Below are 20,779 nucleotides of genomic sequence, written 5' to 3'. Positions count from 1 at the left end.
AATCGTGAAGGTGGAAGTCCTGATGCCAACCGTGCTGTGCTCACCAAGAGGCTGGGACACAAAGAGGTGGGGAGAGAATATGGATCTAAGTCACATCTCTGTTTCCTGCTCCTTTGCTTAAAATACTGCAGATCATAGAATCACAGAATAGTTTGGGTTGGAAGGAACTTTCAAATCTCATCTAGACCAACCCCCTGCCATGAGCAGGGACATCTTCACCCAGATCAGGTTGCTCAGAGTCCCGTCCAGCCTGCCCTGGGCTGTTTCCTAGGATGAGGCATATTAAATTGTATAAAAGGATGCTCAGGTTGTGGCAGTGAAAGCAAGGACCACACTGCCTTGCAGTGACATGGTGCTTCAGCTCTGCTCTCTTTGCAGCCCTTCTCTCCTCTTCCCAGTGTGCACAACAACTCTTGTGGCAAATTTCCGTTCCCTCTGCAACGGCGGAAAAGCACAAAGTGAAATACCGAGATTGGGCCAGTGTCACTAGTCACTGGTCTTGGGAAAAATGCCAATGAACCAAGCCTAGAGCTTTTTTTATTTAGTTCTGTGTGACTCTGACAATAAATATATTTTTAATAGGCATTCCTCCTCCTCTACATACCCTGACCCTCTTTCAGTAAATTACATATGGTACAAGTATGTGAAACAATCATCCGCAAAAGGAGGCATCTCCCAGCTCCACAGTCATTCTGAGAGAAATCTGTTTTCCTCTATACAGGCAAATCAGCTTCCAAAAAGCAACATGTTTCTGGAGGAACAATATTAACAAAATCAAAGTGCGTGTGAGGAAAAGCCAAGTAGAGGCCAGGAAGACATTCAGCTGTCGGTAAACACTCCCTCCCCTTTATCCCCCACTGCTCCCTTGTCCCCTTTTCTGCTGGCATGGAGTAAAAAATAAATCCCGATGAAGCCACAAATGACACAAGGCATATTTAATTTTTGCAGTGAAACCAGTGTGAAAGAGAGTTGGGTTGAATTAAAGCCATAGAAACGGGGGATAAGTCGAAGCAGTTTGTGTAGAAGCATCCCAGGACAGCCACGACAATGCTGAAAACTGCGACGGAAACAGGGCCAGGAGTCACATGGAGATGAGTCCTTGCAAAGAGTCATTTCTAATATAATCAAAGTCAAAATACAGCCCAAAATGAGATTCCTGTAAATAAAGGGACATTTTATTAGTTCCAGATGGCATCGTAACACTAAGTTTCAGAAAAAAAATCAAAGCCTGCATGTTGAAGAAAATAACCATCCCCTTTGGCCCATCCTACGGAGTGAGGTATTGGCATCAGAGAGCCACTCTGGATATGGAGGTGGTTGCTCACATATATGCTCTGGTTTTCTTCCTTCTTGCCTTCTCCACATTTCTGTTATAGTCTGGTCTCCATACATTTCACCGGTGAGAACACAGGAGTCCTTCTTTTTCTGCCTGATGAATTTTCAGTGTTTCAAACCTGAATAAGTCACAAATTTTCATCTGAAAAGTCAGCTGTACTGTACACGGCCACTGGCAGCAACAGAAGTCAGGGTTATCTGTGCCTTGATTGTCTTTGAAGCAAGAGAGCCACGTTTATGAGAAAATCAAGTCTGGCTCTGCTGAACCCAATTGTGTAACTTTGATTAGCTACAGCGGCTTCAGGATTTCACCCTAAACATCCCTCCTGCAGAATATAAACCAAACCTGAATCTGAACGTCAGGTTTGGCTTTCTCACACTTCTCCTTTTGCAATAATCTGTGTTTGGGGTTCCATAAACAATTGTGGTTCTAATCCCTAAACCAGAAACCATCTCCAGTGCTGTGAACTGCAATGTCCTTGCAAAGCTCATGAGAAGAAGCAATGAGAGTTTATTTTAGTCAATCAAGTCAGTGTGTATATGCAGGAATCCAGTTTGCTGCATAAGCAAGGGCCAGACATGTTTACATGTTTCCATAGTCACTTAATATCCACCACATACAAAATTCCCAAGTTTTCCATGCCTTCAGGTAAACAAAATTCCACCTGGATCCTAAACGTCATCCTGCTCCCATTAAGATTTCCCTAGCTTTAGCTGACATCTTGGTTTCAACAGAATAGTAGCTTTACTTAATTTGTCTAAATACTTGCTCAGCTCCTGCTGCCTGTTTGGCTGGCTCAGTTTCTATCTGTATTTTTAATTACCCTTTTAGGATAGTCCATTCACATTTTCCTTGCCTTGGTCTCTGTGTGGCAAATTCCTGTTTACGAGCTGCCACGTGTCTTTTTGCTGATGCTTCTTTTCTTTCTGCAGCTGGGATTGCAGCATCTCTTCCAGAACCAGAAAAAAATGTATTCAAACACCTTCAGAAACTTTGCAGGTTATGGTTTCTAGTTTTATTAATTCCTTTGTTGTGTGTGGGAGTTGTTGACTTCTCAGAGAACGACAGTAGCAAAACTATCTAGAAATACTCCACGGGGAACACAGACTGCTCTAGCGGCTTAAAAAAATACTTTTGTGTGGCTGTGGGCCCTTTCTGAGGGGACTTCCTCAACTGGTCTGTGCTGCACTGTGCTGGCCCAGCCTTTTATTCTAGCAGAGCTGTGACAGCTGAAACCCTGGCTTCTGCCTGGAGGCTGTCAGGGAAATTCTCACACTGGTTGCACCCCTCCTTCACATCAGTGTGACACAGTTGTTCAAGACCATAAGTCCAGAGCCTTGGCCAACAAGGAGTGACTCTTGACTATGTATCCCTCAGCACCATTGCGAATCACCTTCAGACAGCAATGGCTCAGATGAACCAAAGCAAGACCAAAGTGATGCTGGTCAAAAAGGTGAAATTTTTTAAAGAGCTCACTGGGACACTTGTTCAGCCTGGAGAAAAAAAGGCTCCAGGAGACCTTATTACAGACCTTCAGTACTTAAAAGGGGCATGTAATAAAAATGGGGACAGACTTTTTAACAGGGCTGGTTACAATAGGACAAGGTGTGATGGTTTTAACTAAAGGAGGGGAAATGCAGACTAGACATGAGGAAGAAATTTTCTACAGTGAGGGTGGTGAAACCCTGGCCCAGGTTGCCCAGAGAGGTGGTGGATGCCCCATCCCTGGAGACATCCCAGGCCAGGCTGGACGGGGCTCTGAGCAACCTGATCTGGGTGAAGATGTCCCTGCTCATGGCAGGGGTGGCACTGGATGAGCTTCGAAGGCCCCTTCCAACTCAAACTACTACATGATTCTATGTTTCTGTGATTTTATGACATTGTTCCATAGCACACATCTCCCACTATCCCCATGTTGAAGAACCTTGGATTCCTTCTCAGAACTCACAGGACAAAACTCTCTAAAAGCCCCTTATTTCCTTCCTCCTAGATGAAGCCTTGATGACCAATGCCTTCATGACCTCCTATTTGACTGGCTGAGATTCTCTCTTTGAATCTGAATGTGAAGACAATACAAGTCCATCTCAGCTTGCTTTCTCCAAGTTTTGGGCTTCCATGAAGGCAGGTGTCTGCACTGGCTCCCAGGCAGCTGCTGGTACCAGCAATCAAGCCCATTTAAGTGGAATAACAAAAAGCTGAGATGATACTCAAGACAAAACAAAGAAGTAACAAGGGAGTATTCATTTTTCTTTTTTTCCCCTCCTCTCTGGAGTCTGGCTGTTAGAGGAGGTCAGACAAACTCAGTCCCTGAGCACATTTAGGAAATTAAGTAAACCCTTCCTGCCTGGATCATCTCTGTCAAAACGTGACTCAGTCTCCGTCACTGCAAGCAATTGTTTCTGTCTCAGCTCCAAGGTCATCTCTGGATTAAAATATTTGTAGTTTACTTTTGATGAGTATTCACCACCTGAAGGCAAATGAGGAAGGCATTACATTTTCCTTCAAAACACTCAGCGTTTACACAGCTCTAACTAGTCCTTCCTCTGGGACAATGTCACTTACCTAAAGCTGAACTTCCTAAATAAAGCTAAAAGCAGCTACTCGGAAAAAAACCTCAATTTCCCTGAACACTGGGAAATGAGGGAAATGCCATTACACATGGAAAAGAAGGACATTCAAGTTATTACAATTTCCAAAGCTTTGTATTATAGTTGTCGCTCTTACAATAGCACCTATATGGAGCAATTCAGATAAGAACCCTCCTGAGATAAGCATTGTGCAAAGTCCTTATGGTACAAGGCAATCCCCATAATAACAAGGAGATTAATGGTTAAGAGACTGAAGTATTTCATAGCTGAATGTCAGTAAAGTCGGATAATAAGCCTTCTTTTCACACACCATTTGCCTTCAGTGAAGGAGAATAAATTAACCTGCACAGTGCACCGTGCTAATGACTTCCAGTAGTCAGGTTGGGTCACTGGATAGATCTGCACAGGAGACCTGAGGCAGACAGGAGCTCACCTGTCAGGGCTCAGAGCAGGGGGACATCAGCTGGCTTTGGCCCTAAGGCTGTGTAACCACGTCAGCATGGCATTGAGGTTGGTTTCCTCTGCCCCACTGGTGCAACCGAGGGGAGCGAGCAAAGAGCAGTGGGAAAGGATGAATCTGTAGGCAGAAAGAGCTAAAGAAGAAAGTGGTCAAGTGACTTGCTGAAGGTCCCACAGAGGCACTGACTGGGGTGACAACCACGGTTGTGAAGAGCAACAAGACAAGGGCTACAAAGTTGGTGAAGGGTTTGGAGGGGAAGCCATATAAGGAGCGGCTAAAGTCACTTGGTTTGTTCAGCCTGGAGAAGAGGAGACTGAGGGGAGAGCTCATGGCGGCTACAGCTTCCTCACAAGGGGAGGAGGAGGGGCAGGGCTGAGCTCTTCTCTCTGGTGACCAGTGACAGAACCCGAGGGAATGGCAGGAAGATGTGCCAGGGGAGGTTCAGGTTGGACATGAGGAAAAGGTTCTTCCCCCAGAGGGTGCTGGACACTGAACAGGCTCCCCAGGGAGGTGTCACGGCCCCAAGCCTGACAGTGTTCAAGAAGAGACTGGACAATGTCCTCAGACACACGGTATGAACTGTGGGGTTGTCCTGTGCAGGGACAGGAGTTGGACTCGATGATCCTTGTAGGTCCCTTCCAACTCAGGACATTCTATGATAAACCTCTTTTTTTTAGAGGGTGAGCAACCCAGCATTGTCTGATCTGGGTTTTGAAAACGTGTTGTACAGACAAAAGACTAATCTCCTTTTGTTTCTGACTGTGCTGGCTGCAACTTTACCAAGACTCTGATTTTTATTGATGAGTTTATTTATGATTTTCCCTATTCCACCAGCAGAGTCCAGGGTGAAGTGTTAGATACCGGTGGAGAAGGTGAGTGCACACAGAAGGAACGCAAGGGCTGCCAAACAGCATCTGCGTCTGCTGCTGAAGGCTACGTCGGTGCTGACATGCTGGGTTATTTCTGCTGTGATATTACCCGGGTGTCTAATTAAAGACAAGGTTAAAGACACAGCCTGAGATTTAAAGTTGTGAATGCCTACAAGTGGAGATTTCAGATTTTGCTTTAGTGTTTAAAAGGTCAGAAGTTTTATAGCTCCTGCTAATCTCCACTGAGATGCACCCTAAACACTCTCTCAGGTAACACAAGCCTGGCTTTAGGACACTGGGACAGCAGTGGAGCATCCCCCTGCCAGGGTTAATCAGAAAGGTTGCAGTAAGGAGAAGCTTAGATTTTTCAGGTTTAAAAATGTTCGGTAAAAATTGTTTCTTTTTTAATATAGGAAATTAAATGGTTTTTTTATTGCAACCAAGTCAGTGTATTGTCTAATGCGTAAAGTGCAGGGATAAATAATATTTTTCCATTAGGCTTTATTTGGAAATCAAAAGGAGTACAAAACCATATTTTAAATCTAGCTACTTATCCATGCCAAAGAGCATGAGTCACACATGACGGTATTCACAGAGAAGCCAGCAAAGCTTGGAGAAATACTTTGGTGTTAGGTTTCTGTTCCATATCCAGAACCAGACAAACCAAACTGTCTAGGGGGTGAAATCCGAGAGCAACAGTGGTCAAGATTTTCAAACTCAGGTGCCTAAGAGATAATTTTATTCTGGGGGACTTTGATAAAGGATAATGTAATTACTTGAAATTTTGACTACTACAACATTTCCAAAAGGTCTACAGGCACCAGAAGTGTTTACTGCAAAGCAACCTGGAGTGGGATTCAAGTACCTATTTGTAGGTGTCTGCATGTGAGCTGGAGAATATACTCATAGTAAATACAGATGGTGCCTCCAATAAAGTCATATTCAACAGAGTCTGGAAGTGACTCCACTGACTATCAGGTGGTTCCTTCAGAGTGAATCGAATTATGTTGAAGGCCAGATTATGCTGAAGGCTCCATGGCCTGCATTAACTGGGTCTCCACTGAGGATATAGGGAGCATAGACACTTAGAGCTCACGTACACACCAGCACCTATGTGTTTTAGCGTCTAACTGAATCCCATACCAGATGCTAAAATGTGGACCATCTGTGTAATCATAGTCAAGATGTCTCAAGTTGTGCCTAAAGCAGCTGTGTCTCAGGTACATCCACTCCATGCAGAGACTACTCCTTTGTGCACACCATGCTCTTCCCCCTGCACATCTATTTCTTCACAGCAAGGAAACCGAGGTTCTTAAAGTACCCCTGAACCAAGCCCCAGCAGTGAACACCTTGCCTCAAAACAAAACGCCAGAGGAGTTCATAGCTCTATCTGCATGGACACCACCACCCACTCTCAACCTGCAAGAATCACCTTACCATGCCTTGCGTCTACAGGCTTAAAACCTGAGCTTGAAGTTTGTGCTCTGACCATGGGAAAACAGTCAGCGCTAACACTGACAGCCCAGGCTATCTACTTTGCACTCTGCTGGCCTGAAAGGTATTGAGATTCCTGACCAAAATAATTTCCATGTTTCCATGAAAGCCAGTCTTGGAAACAAAACATACACAAACACTGTCCTACCAGTCCTTGCAGCCTCCCCTGGCACATCTTAGAACTGGCCCAAGGTTCAAAATACTTCTAAGAATTGTCCAGGTTCCATTTCTTTTTTTTATTTTTTTTTTTTTTTTTCATCCATTTTCACAACCTCTTTTCCATGGGCAAATCACAAGAGAAGCCTGTGCACTAACTCTTGCTACATGGACCTTCAAATCTCTCCAGGGTGACACTGGAAACCAAAGCCTTTTTATATTCACTAAGTTCTCTGCACTATCTAATCTATATAACAAAGGACAGGAAGAGAGGGAAAATCAGCTCTGAAGTCCTCAGAGTTGAAGAGTGGGAAAATCAGCCCCAAAGTCCTCAGAGTTAAATGCCCAAAGGGGTGAGGAATGCTGACAGAGGGGGAGGCGTTCGCCTGCAACCCAGCGATGCTGCAACTGCACTTAAGCAACGCTGTCCTGGTAATGAGAAACACCCAGAGCACTCAGCATCACCCCTGCTGTAGAGGACATAAACGAGTATGTACAATGACTAGTGGGTTCAACAGAGAGTACCCAGTTAAACTGTTGAAAAATGAAAGAAAATTTAAAAACTGGGCATTCATGGCTCCTCAGCTCTGGTGTTTGCTCTACTGTTCCTGGGGTCCAACATCCTTAAGAGCTGGGGCTGAAAGGTTGAGCAACAAGCGATATGTGGCCCATCGCGCAGCCCAGCCACACCGGCCTTGCGTGATCCCGCAGGGATGATCCAGAGCCTGGAAAAGTGTCCTGGGAAGGGGTGGACCCCACCAAAATGTAAGGGACATTTTTATAACCTCACTCCTTGGACTGAGAAAACAGCAACAAGCCAATCACGAAGGGTCGCATTGCCAAGTAAGGCAGTTGAAACTAATGATATAAATATACTTTGAACAAGACATTGTTATCAAGAGAGGAAGTATTAAGAGCTGCAGTGACCAGGCAACACGGGAGAAAGAAGGATAAACAAGGACTGAGATAAGGTTAATGAAGAATGACAAATAGAGCCAAGTGGCTTTTTCCTGTTAAAAAAAAAAAAAAAAAAAGTTATTTCTGCTTAACGAGCTCCAGGATGGAGAGGGGAGTTTCCTCAGCCACAGAGCTGCAAAAAGTGATCCCCAGCAGCAAAAGAGAGCTGGCATCACAGAAACCCAACCTCTGTCCCTGGCAAAGGTGAATCTCTGGTCCGGTGCAGGTCAGGCTGCTCCCCCTGGGAATCCCACAGAGGATAACGTGGATTATTCCCACAGGACATGTTGCTCCTGTGGGGCACCCAGGGCAGCACACCCAGGGCTTGGGGAACCACTGTGCCTGGAGCCACGGAAAGCCAAACACGATCAGATGCAGGTTCAGCCCTGCGAAAACATATTTGATTGCTTAGATTTCTCTTTTTGTTATTCCAGAGCAGTTCCAAGAAGGATAACAAACTGAAAGGATTAATTGAAAAGTGAGAATTAATCGAAAGCAGAGCAGTGCCCTCTGGCTAACAGACCCTATTGCACTTGCAGCAAGAATTGTTTTCATCTCTCCATGGTGTGGTTTTAATTTCTAATAATTGAACTCCCTGCAGCCATTTGCAAGCAAAGTTCTCCGGCTATCACCCGATCTGAACCTCTCCACTGATGCCTTTCCAGTGGCAGGAAAATGCAGAAGGCTCGGGAGCAGTGCTGGGAGATCAGGAAGAGCCCGTCCCAGCAACTGGCTGGCTCAAACAAAACTGAAGCCAGTGGAAAGAATCCAAATTACTTTCGAGGACGCTGGCTCACGGCTTTTGAGATTTTGGGCCAAGATGACAGGGCCCGAAGTCACAGGAGCAGAGCAGGTGTGAAGGTCAGGGAGAGATTTATATGATAGCACCCGATGCCTGTTGCACGTTCCTCTGGCAGAGCAGGGTCTGCCTACCACCAGACTGTCCTGCTAACTAGTGAGCTTTTGCTAAGCAGTGTCAGGACCCTGAGACCAACCGCAGACCTTAATTAACTGACCTGACCGACGGAACTCTCTGCACCCATGCTGTTGCCTTGTCTGCAGTCCTGTCTCTGGCCCCATCTCCACCTGCTCCTGGACAAACACTAGACCTTGCCTTGTCTGATGGCCACTGGATGGTCAACAGAGCTGGTCACTGATCCCGGCCCAGCTGTGACTGCACCCTGTTGGGGACAGCACTGTCCCTGCTGGGGACACTGGCACTGTCCCTGCTTGGATCACCCTCAGCTTCCAGCTTCTCCTCCCTCGTGGAGCAGCCCCACTCATACTGCTCCTGAGCAGGCACTTAAATATCATATACCTAGACCAGAGGACTCCATGAGTAGCTAATGACAGCTCTTGCAGGCATCTCAAGTGCTTTCTATGGTCTGTTTCACTGCCCTATGAGCAAGGCAGCCGGGCACAGGTCTCCTCACTGCAAGTCAAATCAAGATGCCTCGACCTTCAGGAGCACCTTGGACATATGGATGTTCTCCAGATGAAAAGGGATTCAGTTTCCAGGCCTGCCAACTCAAAACGCCACCTAATTTTAAGTCCTGAAGAAAGGCGTTAAGTGAAAGCTTGGGTTTACATATAGATATAATCAGGTTAAAAATAGAGTGTTATGTAATTGTAAATTGTATGCTGTTTACAAACAAACAAAACCAAACCAAACAAACCCAGCTTCATGCAAACACACCCATACTCTTTCATATTTTTTTCTACCTCAGCTCAGACAAAAGGACCTGGGCATTCTTATCATTCAGTCTCAAAATCACATTTGGAAACTCAGAATATGCCATTTATAGCCTAATTTATCCAGCAATAAGGTAAGGCTGTAAAGACCCATTTCCTGGAATTGCTCTCAGTCTTAGCACATTACTATCTGCAAAATATGTGTACAATGCAGAATACTTGCTTCACATGACATGCAAGTAGATCATCACTTGAAAAATGTATCTGAATGGCAAAGTACTATTAGTGACAACTTGCATTTTGCTAAGGCTGAAAAAATTTGAAAAAGGGCTAGTTGCAATAAAAAGATGGGTGGGAAACTCTTAGTAGCTGTTCTCTGCAACATGAAGATTTATAACCTCTTGCAGGAGCTGCAGAGGGACTTGCAGGCTATTACCTCCAGAGACACTGCACTGGAAAGTGGTGGTTGCTAAGAATATCTGAAATGGCATCCTTTGTCTTTCCACATGGACTGTCTTTTGACCTCTAAAACCAGTTATTCTCATTGCTTTTGTGCCATGCAGATATAAATGCTCATCACTACATCATTTTATTAGCATGTGCGTGTACATGAGCTGAGATGCAGCTTCAAAGCAGCCCATTCTTTAAAGCTGAGATGCACAGCTCAGGCAGGTCTGTGCCTTGCTGCACAGCCACCACATCACTCAGGATACCTGGTGACAATTTGTTCCAATAACATTTCAAGTACTCTTTTTAACAATAATTTAATTTTGTGTTTTAGCAAAAAAGGCAGATGAAGGCTGCAGTGGAACAGCTCCTTGCGCAAAATACCTTCTGAACTCCAAACAAGCATGTTTTAACAGACTTGCCATGCATATCATTTAACAGGATTTCCAAATGTACAGACGCTATCCAGTTACCATCACTTTGCTGGCAGCAGCTTCACAGACCTTTTCTACAAGGAAGACCTTGAGGTGCTGGAGTGAGTTCAGAGAAGGGAACGGAGCTGGTGAGGGGTCTGGAGCACAAGTGTGATGGGAGCGGCTGAGGGACCTGGGGCTGTTCAGCCTGGAGAACAGGAGGCTGAGGGGAGACCTTATCACTGTCTGCAACTGCCTGAAAGGAGGTTGTAGCATGGAGGGGGTTGGTCTCTTCTCTCAAGTAGCAAGTAATAGGATGAGAAGAAATGGCTTCAAGTTGTGCTAGGGAAGCTTCAGATTGGATATCAGGAAATATTTCCTCCTGGAAAGGTTTGCCAGGCATTGGAACAGGCTGCCCAGGGAAGTGTTTGAGTTGCCATCCCTGGGGGTACTGAAAAGACGTGTAGATGTGGTGCTTAGGGACATGATTTAGTAGTGGACTTGGCAGCATTGGGTTTATGGTTGGACTTGATGACCTTCAGGGTCTTTTCTAACCAATATGATTCTGTGACACAGAAAAAAAATAAGCTATCAAAAACAACAGCACAATAAAAATATGGCCAAAATGATAAAGTTTGGTAAAATGATTATCTGATCATTTAAACACCACAAGCGTTTAATATCCTGTAGTAACTCTTGTTTTCCAAACTTTTTATGGTTCTGAAATATTTGCAGAACAAAGTTCCCAGAAGTCCCAAGTGAGGGGAGAGATCCATTGCTGCAAAAACAAACGCAGAACTAAACAGCTCATCGACAAATTCAGTAAAGAAGTGCCATTTGCTCCACTGTGACACATGCTGTCCATGTTTTGAGCTGCCTCCTTGCTCAGCAAAGTCCCCTTCCTTTGGACTCATCCCTCCTTAGACAGAAAAATGGGAATTAACTTTAAATCCATGCAAAAAATCAGGAAAATACTAACTTGTCTTACTTCATGCTGTGCAAGGATTTCACCGTGCAAATAGCAGAGGGACACGACAGATCTGAACATGTGGAAGTGCTTCTTTGCCGACCCAAAGGTTTTATCAAGCTAAACCAGGCTTATTATTGAATTTCTTTTTGTATGCTGTAAATTACTGAAGAGAGGTCCCAGATTTCAAAATCTGGCCTCAGTTTCAACCTCCCAAAGTGCTGGGCTGATTGATTCTGTGGTTATAGTTCAACTGCTGTCAAGGAGCCAGTTGCAAAACTGGCATGTGGTTCCAGCCCTAGATTTTGATTATTTTTGGACCAAGACCTGGGTGCATCTGGAACTGGGATTTTACATTATGTCTCTATTAAGTAACATTTTGCAAATGCTCAGCCCAGAAGGAGAGAGTACATTCCAAGGGGTACAGACTATTTTAAAACAAAATTGTTTTTTAAGTCTCAGGTTCCCATCTTCTGCATCATGAGGACCTGTGCAGCACTGAGAGCTGCTTGCAGCTGGGCAGGAGATGCCTGCATCCCCCAGCCCAAGCCTAACCCTTGATGGAGAAGTCACAGACCCCATCTGAGTCCTCTTCTCCTCCTGCTACCCTACAAAACATGAGCCGTCACCAGCAAATTCTGCATGGGTATCCCAAGGATCATAGAGTCATAGAATTATAGATTAGTTTGGGTTGGAAGAGACATTCAAAGCTCATCCAGTGCCACCCCTGCCATGAGCAGGGACATCTTCACCCAGATCAGGTTGCTCAGAGCCCTGTCCAGCCTGGCCTGGGATGTCTCCAGGGATGGGGCATCCACCACCTCTCTGGGCAACCTGGACCAGAGTTTCACCACCCTCAGTGTAAAAAATTTCTTCCTCATGTCTGGCCTGAATCTGCCCTCCTTCTGTTTAAAACCATCACCCCTTATCCTGTCACAACAGATTCTGCTAAAAAGCCTGTCCCCATCTTTCTTAGATGCCCCTTTTATGTACTGAGAGGCCACAATAAGGTCTCCCTGGAGCCTTCTCTTCTCCAGGCTGAACAACCCCAGCTCTCTCAGCCTGTCCTCCCAGCAGAGCTGTTCCAGCCTCTGACCATTTCTGTGGCTCCTCTGGCCCCTCTCCAACAGGTCCATGTCTTTCCTGCACTGAGGGCTCCAGAGCTGGACACAGGACTCCAGGTGGGGTCTCACCAGAGCGGAGCAGAGGGGCAGAATCACCTCCCTCCACCTGCTGGCCACGCTCCTGATGCATCCCAAGATATGATTGCAGACAGCCCAAGATAGGATGCAGACAGGCCTTCCATACTGGCTGCATCATGACTCTAATGGCAAAAAGGACCACAAGATTGTGAACCTCTGTGTGCAACCCCACCATGGGGCTGGGACCAGGCTAATGCTTTCCAAGCTTGGTACGAATGCCCATCCCTGCCATTCTTCATCATGCCAGCTAGGCTCCAAAAGCTGAGCCTTAAAAAGGGACTTTCCCAGCTTAAAACCCCCTGAGCAAAGATAACTCCATAGCAACAAGGTCTGGGCACAAGTGATGGAAAGAGGGAAAGTGGGAAATCTGGTGGCCTTCCCAGCTCAGTGCTTTTTTGGCTGAACCGTGTGTGATGATGGGTGGATGAGGGGAATAACAGACTTGTGGGTTTTAATTAAGCAATAAAACAATTTTATTTTTTTTTATCAAAGGAATGGGAAAGCCTCTGCGTGGCATTTATTTATCTCTCGGTTAATCCGTCTTAAGGGTCTAAAAAACACATTGCATCTGTGGTAATTTTTACTGTTTCTGGCCATGTAAGCTTTGTCACTACACATGTCTGGACCTCTTGAAAATACATTCAAAAAGCATGAACTAATCCTCACACTAGCCCAGTGAGTGAGTGTGGCTGAGCATACCATAAAATGGCTCAGACCCCAAGGACAGGGTGGGTGCTTGTATTGTGCATTTTCTGCATATTCAACAAAATGACAATTTGGGGGCTACCTATGGTCTTGTGGCTCTCTCATATCACGTGAGCCATTCATGAGGCAAAAGACACAAATCAGTAAATAGTATTTCCCCAGGGAAGGGTCACAGAGGCACAGAGAAGAAAAAGTAGTTTCTTCCATGGTAGCTCAAGAGAAGAAATCTGTCTCCTGCTTTACAGAGCTGTGTTAATCATCTGTCCCCTCTCCCTCTTACCACTAATGAAGTCAGTGTGTCTAATCAAACTTGATCTGGATGGATTATGATTCACGTCTTACCTAAAGTGACTGTCAGAGTTCAGTAGCCTTTTAAAAATGGAGTTCCTTGAAATACTGATACATACAAATGTTACTTAATAAAGATCACTGTTCTAAAATTATTACTCATATTAATTACAATATGATTTCTTTCTCTTCCCCTCCTGCTTGCTACAAAGTGCTAACAGACCTGTGAGAAATTAAAGTGCTTTTTAACTCTGGATTGCAAACCATCAACACAGCTGCAGATTCATTTCCAGTTGCAGATGCTTTTTGGTTAATGAAGTTAGAGCCAGAAGAAACGCAGTTTGGCTTTGATGTTCTAAACAGTTTATGGGCCTGACTGTTGGAAGGGGGAAAAAATAACCTTTTATTTGTACTTTGGGCAAATTAATTTTTGAAATAGCTGAAAGGCAGACAATGAGCCTTGCACTATCATGCTTGCAGAGCTGCTTTTGAGATTGAAGCTAAGCATAAAAACTTCTTGGATGGGAGCCTGAAGTGCTCCCCGGGGAATAATTGCACAACAGCAGAGGGTTGAACTAGATGATGAAATAAATCTTTTTTTGCCATTACTGTCTCTGATGCTAAAGTTATTAGAGTGCTACTAAGGACATGATAGCAGGAGAGACTTTTAAGACTCTTGTAAGACTAGTGAGAAAAAAAAAGGCTAAAAATCCAGCAGCTGTAAAAGCCAGAGGCACTGCCAGGCCTGCTGGCACACTGTGCAGTTCGGGCAATACAGCAATTCTATGAATTTTTAGAATTCCCCAAAACCACTAGCAAAAGGACAGAACAGCCAAGTGACAGCCTGCAAAGAGGGAGAAGGCTCAGGAGCTGCCATCAGAGTGAATTTCGAGATAGGAACAAGGAACAACGGAGAGGATGGAAAACAAATCTCCTGACAAGAGGACAAAACCACCCAATGCGCTTGTGAAGGACAGGACACCTCTCGTCTGCTTGCTCCAGCTCATGTCGTATTTTCAGGGACCGGAGCAAGTGGATGGAGAATTATCCATTGCCTGGAGGCAACTGAGTGTCTTGAGATGGGAGGCAGGAGGAGTGTCCCAGCTCAGAGCTGGGGTCCTGCAGCTCCACAGAGAAGCTGTGAGGGACGTGAGAAGGGCAGGAGCAGGAAGGGAAAGGAAAGCATGACCAAGGACTCTGGGTAGTTTGCTGCACCTCAGAAAGACCCTGAGTGAGCTGACGCCTTGCTTCCAGATGTGCCACAAGGGCCAGCAGAGATGCAGGAGCCTTTTTTCATAGCCTGTTGTTCATACTCTAATGAAACTTGCATTGAGAAGATCTTCTGGACCATTTTTGTGAGCTCATTATAGGAAAACAGTTTGGGGCTGCTCTGAAGCCCTATTCTCTCTCTCTGGCTCCTTTAGACACCCCATTCAGCATGCACCAGAGCATCTTTGTGTCATTTTCCTTCCATGTGATAAGCAAGATAATAGAAAAAACAGGATAAATCTTGGTTTTTCAGAGGTAAGAGGTGAATTACAGGCAACAGAGTACAATGAATAAGAATGGAATTCTCAGGGAAGAAACTTATATCAAAGGGAGATGTGGAAGCATGTGGAGAAAACTGGTGGAAGAGAGAGAGTGGAGCCACGCTCACAGTTCAAAGGGAGCAAACCCATAGAAAGCAGTGAAAAATACATATGTCACTTTTGAGAGTCTTGGGTGGGGAGATGCTGCCTGTGGAATCAAATTGCATCCTATTGCCCACATTTCTGGAATAAGAGTCACTGAGATATCACAGGTTTTCTGCACATGATGATTCTTAAGTATGCTGAGAGTTTCAAAAAACCTGGTTCTGAATTTCCCCCAAATAGTCTTGCAACGTTCTGAAGAAAAGCCATGAGCAACCTTTCATGTGATCTGGGTTGTTTTGAAGGTGCTGGTGGGAAAATTTCTCCACCCACAATCACAGCCTCAAATCTTGCTCAGTAATACAGTGGTATCCTGAAACACTTCTTTAATGTGGGAGCTTCACAGCATATTTAAACAGCACACATCATCAGGGCATCAGCTCTAAAGGAGCCTGTACAACAACACGCACGTGAACTTTGTAAGATGGAGAAGATAGAGAAGCAATGGAGGGAAAGGTTGATGTTGTGAGCTGCCCAGCCAAACCAGAACACACTGCGGCTTTGAGATTTGTGCTAGAATATCTTGCGTGGATTTAGAAACATCATACATAAAGCGAGAAATCAGACAGTAGCTAAATGCTACAGAAAGCATCTGGGAGGAAACAAGTAGACAGGAAGGAATGGAGGCATTTCTCATAAAGGTTCCAGGGATTTGGCACCAACGTGGGCACCTACAAATGATGTCAGAAAAACAGGAAAACCTCTTTGAAGGTCAAAGCAATTTTCCCATTCCTGAAGCAATACAGAAGGGATTTGGTGGAAGCAGGAATGCCTTTTGGTGAATGTGGTGGTTCCTGCATGCGTTTGATGTGGTCAGAGGATCAGAACAACACCAAATGTGGAATGAGATATGAAGCATGGGTTTCCTGACTTCAAGGTGGTTTCCAGAGCAGGTGATGTGATACACGGCCGTGTGTCCACAGTGTTGTAGTCAGCATAAAAAAAACCCCACTCCTTGCAAATAGAGGGGGAAGGTATTGAAATTGGGTGTGAAAAGTGAACTTACAAAATACAATGAAAATATGCAAAGCCCCATAAATGTGCAAAGCTAGGCATGCCTGATTAAGGACTTCTTTTTTTTTTTTTTCAGTACTGCATTTAATTATAGTTTCCTTAACTTATTTGGCCTGTGGCACAGTAAATAAAGTAGCAAAAGGAAAGGAGTGACAGTGCTGGGGACCATCCCAGGTCTGCCTGGTGATTAGGGCTTGTATTTTCCTTTGAGGGCTTCCCAATCCTCCCTAACATCAATGGCTTCCACTGGATCCCAGAAAATCAGAACACTTCTCAGAGATGGGCAGAAGCCCTAAAGTTGTGCTGTGGAGCTCACATCTGACTCAAAACCCTTTGAATTTTAAGAGGAAACAAAGTGTGTTCTAGGCTGACCTTTCAAATCTATCTATAGTACTTTGATGTGACTAGACCAGTGTCTGAGCACCTTCCAAATTTAACAATTTTAGCTGTCAGCTACCTTTCCAAAACAGGAAAGTTCTGCCCTCTTGTAACTGAGCTAAGAGCCCTCAGCTCCTTTTGGAGACAATAGAGAGAAACAATATTATTCAGTGATTCATCTGATCTATTTTAAACATCAACTTTAGGGAAACTTGAATCGTGACCCACAAATCGCTTCTCCTCTCCATTGACTGTGAAGAAATGTTTATCACATCATAGACATCTGCATTTACTCAGCCCAAATTGCATCCAGAGAAGCTAAAGCCCAGACTAATTCTCTTTATTACACTGGAGTTTGACATTTAAATGTCTTCCAAATCTGTGCATGGTTACATAGACAGGGAAAGTAAATCCAGGTCTGAATTTCAGGCTAACCTCTGATCACTGGATTATCTTCCTTCTGGGTCTTGTATGAAATGAGAAATGGTTTGGTTTTAAATTCTCTTTCAGTTACAACTAAATTCTCCAAACAGGCCAATACGGTTTGATCTCTTCTGTTCAACAGAGCATAAAAATCCATGAAAGGTTAAATCTCAGTACTTCCTCCCTGTTAGAATTCTTGCTCAGAATTAAATTGTCAGATCATTTAAAACTTAATCCTAAATGTAATTCTCCCAAATTTATGCCACACTAAATCTATCTAAAATCACTTCTGTCCAGATTATTTTGCTTCAGATATTTATATTTGACTCTTGTCAGAAAGCTCTACAGCTGTTTGAGTTGTCATCCTCTGGCACAGGTTAGATGAAGTGGTGCAATAGGGTGAAAATTATCTATAGGGTTTCTTTGTAGTGATACCATTCAGTTATTCAAGTTTGAAGTAAATTTGTCTTCTAACTCAACTAAAACACCATATTTCCCAAGGAAAGCAATCATCTTGCCTTCCTCTTCCCTTCAGGTATGCCTCTTTTCCTCCATTCCAGTTTTCTTCCCTCTTCTACTAAGGCTTTTCTTCTCCACTGGGGAGGTGGAAAGGAGGTTTCCACCAACTTCTACTTGTAATAGCACAACAGTTGCCAAAATGAAGAATAGGTGTCCAGTCCATCTTTCACACCCTTTTCACTACCTTAATGCTCTTAACTGTCTTCTCCAGTCATCCAACTCCATATGCAGCTCTTCCTGGCATTGCCTCCAAAACACTTTGAGTGACTCTGGAGCTCTTGACCTCACCTGTCTCAGATCCTCTGCTCCCCAACTCCCATCAGCCCTCAACTGCAAGTCTCTGAGCTCTTTGACTCTGCCTGTTATTGAGGTTCCCTGCTGCTTTCCTTTACAAGATCTTGCTTAAAGGTCCTAAGATCTTGGAAAACTCAAGCTGTAAGGTAGTGATGTTCCTAATGTTCAGATTTCTGCTGATGTATGCTTGGAAACTTCACTCATTCCTCAGTTGAAATAAGACGAAAGAAATTGTTGCACAGGTTAAAAAAAAAAAAAAAGGCAATATTTTGGGGTTAAAAAAGGCTTTTATAGTACTGCTGGATTTGGAAGAGGTGCTTCTATTTATAGCAGACCAGATGTTTGCAGCAGTTGCGTTTCTCTTCTTGTTTTCTAAAAGGCTGCCCAAGTCCAACTAACGCCTAAGCTCTCAGAAATAAATAAAAAACCCCACTATATCTGCTCTACAGAAGCTGCTTCTATGCAAATAGCTACCATCTTTGAGGAGTCTGTCCTTACTCTGCATGATCAAAGCTTTCACTTTTTGTCCACGTGCTGAAACCATTTACACTCATGAGGTTCTGGTGCTAACCAGAGCCTGGCACTAACCTGGCTGCAAAGGCATTGAATCCACCAGGCCTTTATGACTGCTCCAGCTGAAGATATTGGGGACAAATATTGACTTTGCTAATGATGAACTGTGGCTGGAGCTGGAACCAAGGACAAGGACTTGTATCTGCTCTGTTCCAGCTGTCCCAGACTCCCAGGAGAACCAAGAAAGAAGCATTTTAATTTAACATGGAAACATTTTTTATAGGAGTAGGAAAAGGGAAAGAATTAGTGGGCTAAAAATTTGGGATTAGGAAGAAGTCACAGACAAATTGAGAAAGATCTAAATTTTAATGTGAGAGTGACTTGGGGGACCTGGTTCGGGACAGGTAGTCAAAGATACAGCTTTCGAGTCAATGAGGCTGAGGGGAGACCTTATCGCTCTCTACAACTACCTGAAAGGAGGTTGTAGCATGGAGGGGGTTGGTCTCTTCTCCCAAGTAACAAGTGATAGGACAAGAGAAAATGAACTCAAGTTGCACCAGGGTAAGTTTAGATTGGATATTAGAAAAAAATTATTCTTGGAAAGTTTTGCCAGGCATTGGAACAGGCTGCCCAGGGCAGTGGTGGAGTCACCATCCCTGGAAGGGTTTAAGAGGCGTTTAGATGAGGTTCTTAGGGACATGGTTTAGTGTTAGAGTTGATTAGGATATGGTTGGACTCGATGATCCTGAGGGTTTCTTCCAAGTGAAATGATTCTATTATTCTAATGCAGAGGTGACATATAGGCTGAAGAAGGGAATGCGTGGCCAGGATATCTTCCTGCCCTATCTCCATGGGGACATGAGGAGTCAGCTCAGACCACTGGTGATAGGAACCAGCCCAGGTGAAGGAATGAGGTTAAAATGAGGAAGAAAAGCCAGTAAAGAGGTAACTGGCTGTGGAAGCAGCTGAGGACTGGACTGAGAAGCTTGGTGAATGAGGCTGGGAGAAAGATTTTGTATTCACTGTCTTCTCCAAGGAATTTGCAGCTTCACTAAATGTTTCACATAGGCAGAGGAGGAGTATTTCCCACTGAAATAGTGCAGGGGTGGAGAAGGGTTTCAGTTTAGTACATTCACAGCAGACCTGCTTACCATGACCTCATGATTTTTATCTCTAATGCTTACTTTTCTCTGGCTGGATGGGATTTTTACTGATTTATAGACCAGCTCCTCCCCATGGCAGACAGGCTGTCTCCAGCCAGAAGCCCACTCTTACTAGCCTCCTGGTCTAGTGCTTTCATAGACACCTCTTGACTTTGACCTTACTAGAAGAAGCTCTTGGTGTTCGGACAGTCATTGGTCAAGAGGAAGGTCTGAACGTCACCCATCACCTTGTGGATAGACGTGATCTAGCAGCTGGATCTCACACAACATAAATCCTGTGCAGTTTAAGATATCAAGGTTTGTTGGTAGCCAGACCATACAAGATCTGGTGGATGTTTACATTTCTGACATGAAGATAGCCCTTGTGCTTGACACTTTGATTTTGTTCATGAGAAGGCAGCTCCCTCATTATTTGCATCTACTTGAGGATGGATTGCATCCAAACATGTCCTTATCTTCCTTTCCTTCCTAGGCTGGGCTTGCTCATGCCCATTGGTATTTGAAGAGTTATTCAACACTCAAAGAAAAAAAAAAAAACAAAAACAAAAACCCAAAAGCAATAGAGCCAGCTTCATTTCCAAGCTCCTATTACTCACCTTCTTTATCTCTTAGATAAAGGCTTTAATGGATCTGTTTTGCTAGAGCATTTGAGGTTGGAGGCTATGAAGAACTTCAAAGGTATTTAATAGCAGCCTTGTCATTGATTTTATAGAAAGACCACATAGTCTGATTAAAAGTAAACTCTGTTCACAATAAATTCTGCACGGAACTCTGCTGATCTATTTTTACTGCATCACAAATAAAGCTGAGGAGAGGGGGAAATCCCACTGAATAAACAGGACGTGTGGGAAGCACAGAGCGTGTCTCCATCCCGTGTTACCCAGGTACTCATTAACTCTGTGATAACCAGTTAAGACAACACAAAGTGGAATGTCTCCAGCACCAGATGGTAGTGATGAGGAAGAAAGAGCAGTGCAGTAGACAAGATAAAACTTGGCCGGAAAATATACACAGGAATTTCTGTTCGTTAGGGCAGAGATTGGAATCTGAGAGTCCTAAGTTTAACCATTCCTTTGTTGTCAGGAAGTGTCTGAGAAGTATAAGGACAAAGATAACTCCCAGCCCTGGCCACATATAGCTGGCCCACCCTCAAAAGACCCAGCTATTTAGTGATACAATTTCTGATTTAGTATGTGGTGTAAGACCATGG

Source organism: Columba livia, chromosome 1, assembly GCF_036013475.1.
Source record: "Columba livia isolate bColLiv1 breed racing homer chromosome 1, bColLiv1.pat.W.v2, whole genome shotgun sequence".
Lineage (NCBI taxonomy): Eukaryota > Metazoa > Chordata > Aves > Columbiformes > Columbidae > Columba > Columba livia.
This window is presented reverse-complemented; position numbering follows the sequence as displayed.